The 6,698-nt window shown below is 39.8% G+C and overlaps 1 protein-coding gene across 1 annotated transcript in view; it reads right to left on the reverse strand.

The window, feature by feature from the left end:
* MMD (monocyte to macrophage differentiation associated) overlaps window positions 1-6,233 on the reverse strand; it is a 68,084-nt gene extending 61,851 nt beyond the window's left edge. Inside the window, exon 1 of the mRNA XM_077164835.1 lies at window positions 5,999-6,233. The gene's annotated coding sequence lies outside the window, so the exon portion shown is untranslated. The remainder of the gene's footprint in view (window positions 1-5,998) is intronic.
* Window positions 6,234-6,698: the final 465 nt, after the last annotated feature.

A 6,698-nucleotide genomic window follows, 5' to 3' on the forward strand; every position in this document is an offset into this window, starting at 1 on the left:
CCTTCCCTTCTATCCGAAGTGTGAATATATTATGATTTATTTAGCCAATACTACTGCTAATGGGAGATCCCCAGGTTTTAACAGTGAGCACAGATGTCCAGATAGCTGGGTCAAGACTATTTTTGTATGACAATGGGATGGATCTTCATTGGGTAATATTGCTAGCCAACAAAGACCATGAATTTTTTTGCCTGACGCGCTCAATAACCAACTCCTGAGACACGGAGGTTTCAAGGAGAGAAAGAGTTTATTGTTAGGTATGAAGTAGGAGAGCAGAAGGCCTAAAGGTCAAAAATCTGTCTCCCTGAACTGCAGTAATTCTGATACTTTTGTTATAGAAAAAAGATGGGCGGGGTTTAGGATAATGAGCACAGTGGCCCCAGATGATGTAATTAGAGGGCATCTTATTATTGAGCATCACAGAATGATTACGTGCTTGGTCACAGGTAAGAAAATGGAGGAGTATTATAATGAAGTATAGGTGACTTGTAGGTTACAACCTAAGCTACTGCTCATGTCAGGTGGGCCCATTATGGTTAGACCCAGTCCTGGTTAACAAGATAACTTTGGACTTGGGGTGGGTTAGTTCTGGGCTGATTCAAGACCCTTCACTGATAAACATTAAGGGCTGTCTTTAGTGATCACAAAACTATAAAGTTGAAAACCTGGATAACTGAGTCACAAGGTTTTTATAATCCCAGGGGCAGAAGATAAGGGCTTTACAATCATTAACAGAGATCAAGGCAGCTGAATAACAATATAGGGATTTCAGGAATTTCCCTCTGCCTACTCCCATGTACCAGAAAGCAAAAAGGGATATCTATATAATGATTCAGTAATCAAAATCATCCCTTATATCCTGATTTCTCAATATCTGGAATAACTGGCAGAAATTTCCCCTTTTGGGTGTCAGTAGCAGCGCCCCAGTATCCAAGAAGCATCGACTGGCATGACATCATGGAACATGCTGTCTGGAGTGAGTGAACCGGCCAGTTCCCTGTATGAAGAGATGTCAGGCTGGAAAGACATGAGGGCAAGTAAGAGACAAGCCTATTTCCACATCTGTCTCTGTTTACCAGTGCAAGGGCTGTTAGCAGCTTATCACTGGTATCATTTGATCAGTGATGCCACTGTTAATAATATAATCGTAAGTAACTTTCCCAGGGAGTCAGTTTTGAATGAGTGTTTGGTAAGAGTCTTTGGAGGTATGCATATTTAAAAAGCAGGATTATAGAGGCCATCACTAAGGGGGTGAAACTACCAAGAGGTGAATGAAGACCCAAGCTATCCAGACAGAACAAATTTTCAAAATGAGATAGGAAGAACTGAGAAAGGGAAGTGTCATGCGAATTTTGATAGTCATTACAAAGGAGAAAAAATTTGCTGAGGTCAGAAATAGCCCAGGCTAGACTAACCTCACTGAAAAAGCGCACAACTTTCAGTGATTACTCTCTTTTTAAAGTAGCACCTGTTATTGTTCTGCTTTTAAAAGTATCACTTGTCATGTTTTAAAACATAGAAAAAACAGCAACAGTAAACTTTAGTAAATGTTAATTTCACAGAGATAACCACTATTAACCTTTGATGAATATCCTTTCAGCTTATAAGCATGTTTTCATATACTTTTTACACTAATGATGCATATGCTTAAACTTGCTTTATTCCACTAAAGATGTATCACAGGCTTTCTGTACAAATAAGACACACAGCCTAATGCAAAAGCATAGCCTTGGATAGGCTACAGTGGCTCAGCAGGCAGAGTTCTCACCTGCCATGCTGGAGACCCGGGTTCAATTCCTGGTGCCTGCCCATGCAAAAAAAAAAAAAAAAGCATAGCCTTCTCATTTGAGAAAAACATAGTAGGGAAGTAAAACAAACTTTAACGTCTTTACAATTTATCATAAACATTTCCCCATGTCATTAACTCTTCCACAATATGATATTTTATTTATTTATTTATTTTTGGCATGGGCAGGCTCCGGGAATTAAACCCAGGTCTCTAGCATGGCAGTACAATATGACTGCATTTTCTTGCCATAATTTATTTAACTTTTGCTCTGTGAGTGGTCAATAAGTTATTTCTAATTATTCAGTACTAGACTTAACACTGCAGTGATTGTCTTAGAGAGAGAGATTTGTGGCTCATTATTGTTTACTTAGAATAAATTCCAAGAAGAGGAACTGCTCAGTCAAAAGCTATGCACGTTTCCAAGCATTTTGAAACTGATTTCCAAATTGCCCTCTAGAGAGATTGTACAGATTTACAATCCCACCAGCAGTCCTTATGAGCATTTGCCAATGCTGAGTAAGTATAAGCACTGAAAGAAGTCTTTGGAAATTTGATAGGGGATATTTGGTACTTTCTTGACTCACTATTTGTGTTATGCATACAGTGTTATGCCCTCATCCTGGTCTCTGTTGCCTTTCACAATTGGTTCACCACATATCTTTCCAACCTTATTTATCTCTCTCTATTCTTCTATACACACACACACAAACTGCATACACGTGTACACGTTCACACATACACACATACAGAGTGACTAATGTTCAAATGGGATTCATACCTCTGAGCTTTATTTTTCTTTCTTCTCCCCAGATGACACCAACTCCACCCACTCTCATCTTGATCTTCCAAATAATATGCCTCAAAATTCATCATTTATGATTGTTTCAAAAACCACATCCTTCATGAGGTCTTTTCTGATACCTTGAAGCAAATGAAATATTTCCTTCTTCTCCCCATAATTCCTTTATGGTATGATCTTACCCTATCCTAGTCTCATCCGTAGTTACTTCCAGAATGAGGATTGCAGCCCCTTTCTTATTTACATCAGGCACTATGGCCAAGTCATTTTTCCTCGACATACCTACATTTTCTCATTTGAAAATGGAGGAGGCGATGCAGACTAGATGATTTTCAAATTTCATTTCATTTTTAGCAATTTATTATTCAAAATTACATGTGACTTATTCCTAAACTAAAACAGTGACAGTGATCCTAAATTTTCTGAATGTCTTGAAGAATCCTATAAAGCTCTGAGCTGTATTTTCTTCCAAATGAATTGATAGGTATGGGTATTTAATGACTATATGGAAATCCATTTAAGGATTCATGTTTAAGAACTGTGGCTCTTTATGTCTGTGTCATGTTCATTTTTGTTTCTTTCTTTAATATAGTAGGAAGGCTCAATAAATATTTGTTATTGTGATTAATATTCAAGTAATAAAGTGACACTAAAAATAATCATGTATATTTAATCTTGGGATTGAAGGATAAGTTTTATTACTTTCTAGTCACCTATAGAAATTGAATTTCTACTCATATCAAGATATTTAAAAGGCAAATGAGAAGCTTTCAAGAAACATCTGAAATATGCCATGACCTTTAGTTTTCTGGGCTCTGTTAACACCAAGCATTTTGATGAATCCTGCATAGCAGTTTGTGATTTCAGATTTCTGGAGTCAGAGAATTGCAATCAGTCAGAAGTTATAATGTAATGTTTTTCCTCAAACACAAGAATGTGAACTTTTTAGATTAATTCAGAAGATTGGAGTAGACTGGAAGGGGGGTAAACCATGTAGTTCTCAAATAAGTCTGCATTATTAGGAAAGAAAACATAAATACTTTCTAAATGAAGAACAGTGCTTATATAGATTTGTATTAAAAATATTTGTTTATAGCTCTCAAGATATTTATCTGACTATCGCACTGTTCTAGTTTGCTAGCTGTCAGAATGCAATGTACCAGAAATGGAATGGTTTTTAAAAAGGGGACTTTAATAAGTTGCTAGTTTATAGTCCTAAGGCTGAGAAAATGTCCCAATTAAAACAAGTCTATAGAAATGTCCAATCTAAGGCATCCATCCAGGGAAAGATACCTTGGTTCAAGAAGGCCAATGAAGTTCAGGATTTCTCTCTCATCTGGAAAGATACATGTTAGACACAGTCAGGGCTTCTCTCAGCTGGAAGGGCACATGGCGAACACGGCATCATCTGCTAGCTTCTTCTCTCCTGGCTTCCTGTTTCATGAAGCTCCCCGGGAGGCATTTTCTTTCTTCATCTCCAAAGGTCGCTGGCTGGTGGACTCTCTGCTTCGTGGTGCTGCAGCATTCTCTGCTCTCTCTGAATCTCTTTCTCTAAAATGTTTCCTCTTTTATAGGACTCCAGTAAACCAATCAAGACCACCCAAATGGGTGGAGACATGTTGTCACCTAATCCAGTTTAACAACCACTCTTGACTAAATCACATCATCCAGGGAGACGATCCGATCACAGTTTCAAACATACAGTATTGAACAGGGATTATTCTACTTTTATGAAATGGGATTTTGATCAAAACATGACTTTTCTAGGGGGCATACTTCCTTTCAAACCAGCACATTCCACCTCTGGACCCTAAAAAAGACATGTTTTCCCCATATACAAAGTACATTAATTTCATAACAATATCAGAGAACCTTAAACCATTCCAGTAATATTTCAAATACAAGATTAATAAAAGCATGGACAGTCCTAAGGTAAAATTTTCTCCATTTGCTCTGGACCTTTGAAAACTCATAACAAGTTATTTGCTGCCAACATATAAAGGAGGAACATTCATAGGATACACATACACATTTCCATAGGGAGGAAGGAACACAGGGGTCACCGGACCCATACAGTTTCGAAAACCTGCAGGGCAAAGTCCATTAGATTTCAAAGTCTGAGAGTCATTTATCCTCAGGGCTTTAGAAAGCGGCAGTACTACCCTTTCCCAGGACCTACACAGGGGCCTGTCTGTCTCTGAATACACCCTTGGAGGACACTGGGGAGACCACCTTTCTCTCGGCTCCACCCTCTCCAAGCATTGGGGCCACACCCATGCTCTCTGCCATCTCCAGGGCACACGCTCAACCCCTCCATGTGGTGGCGGCCAGGCTCTCACCAAACCCCAAGGAATGTGATTCAGCCTCTCCAAGGCCTGAGGCAGCATGATTCTTCCACTGCAAGGAGGTGGAAGGCCCATCCTCTGCCTTTGGGACAAACTCACCTTCTCCATAGGCTTGGGTGGGTCCACTCTCCTGGCCCAAGGCTTCTTGACTTCAGACCTCAGCCTCCATGGTTTTGCCTCTGAAGTTATTTTTCCTCCAATGTGTCCCTTCTCTGAACCCCCCAGTCCAGACTGGCAGCAGCTCTGTTTCTACAGGTCTCACTGCACTCTCGTTGGCTTTCTATGCAGTAGCCTCGGATCATGCCCATCAGACATAAGGAGTTTCCACAAATCCTTCCTAGATAGCTCCATGTCCGATCCTGACTTTCTCTGAGATGGCTGACTGGTTTCACATTTGGTTAAATCCTCACACAGGGCTCTATTCTCTGGGGTTGCCCTTTCTGGAGGCCCAGAATTTTCCAGGACCTCAATTTCTGGTTTATTTTTACTCAAGAGTTCAGTTTTCAGCTTTTCACTATAAGCTGTGAGGAGAAACCAGGCTGCACTTTTGATATTTAATTTGGAGATCTCTTCTGCTAAATATCCAAGTTCATGGCTTTTAAAATCTGCGTTCCAGCCAAAGCCACTAGTCAACTTTGCCAGATTATCTGTCATTTTAAAACAAGGATTGCCTTCCTTCTAGTCTGTAATGACACATGTCTCATTTCTGTCTAAGACTTTATCAGAAATGTCTTTAGACTCCACATTTCTACCAACAGTCTCTTCAAAGCATTCTAGGCCTTCTCTATCAAGCTTCTCACAACTCTTCCAGAATTTTCCCCTTATCCATTTAAAAAGCTGTCCCAACATGTTTGGTATTTGCAAGCTGCAGCAGCAGCACCCCACTCTCCGGTACCAAAATCTGTTCTAGTTTGCTAGCTGCCAGAATGCAATATACCAGAAACGGAATGGCTTTTTAAAAGGGGACTTTAATAAGTTGCTAGTTTACAGTTCTAAAGCTGAGAAAATGTTCCAATTAAAGCAAGTCTAAAGAAATGTCCAATCTAAGGTATTAGGGAAAGATACCTTGGTTCAAGAAGGCCGATGAAGTTCAGGGTTTCTCGCTTATCTGGATAGACACATGGCAGACACGGTCAGGGCTTCTCTCAGCTGGAAGGGCACATGGCAAACATGGAGTCATCTGCTAGCTTCTTCTCTCCTGGTTTCCCGTATCATGAAGCTCCCCGGGAGGCATTTTCTTTCTTCATCTCCGAAGGTCGCTGGCTGGTGGACTCTCTGCTTCGTGGTGCTGCAGCATTCTGTGCTCTCTCTGAATCTCTCCAAAATGGTTCCTCTTTTATAGGACTCCAGTAAACCAATCAAGACCACCCAAATGGGTGGAGACATGTTGTCACCTAATCCAGTTTAACAACCACTCTTGACTAAATCACATCATCCAGGGAGTTGATCTGATTACAGTTTCAAACACACAGTACTGAACAGGGATTATTCTACTTTTATGAAATGGGATTTTGATCAAAACATGGCTTTTCTAGGGGGCATACTTCCTTTCAAACTAGCACACACACTAAAGTGAAAAATACTTGCACGTGCCGTTAACTTGCAGGATGGTACTTATTCTTGAGATTAATGAGTATATATATATATATATATATAGGGTTGGCAGTTCTTGCTATCTGAATAACCACAAGTGAGTTTGTGCTCCTTGTTTTTACCTTTTTCTCTTTTGTTTCACCTTCTTATTTTACATTAAGGTAAAATTAAT

The sequence above is a fragment of the Tamandua tetradactyla genome, chromosome 6, assembly GCF_023851605.1.
Source record: "Tamandua tetradactyla isolate mTamTet1 chromosome 6, mTamTet1.pri, whole genome shotgun sequence".
In the NCBI taxonomy this organism is placed as follows: Eukaryota; Metazoa; Chordata; class Mammalia; order Pilosa; family Myrmecophagidae; genus Tamandua; species Tamandua tetradactyla.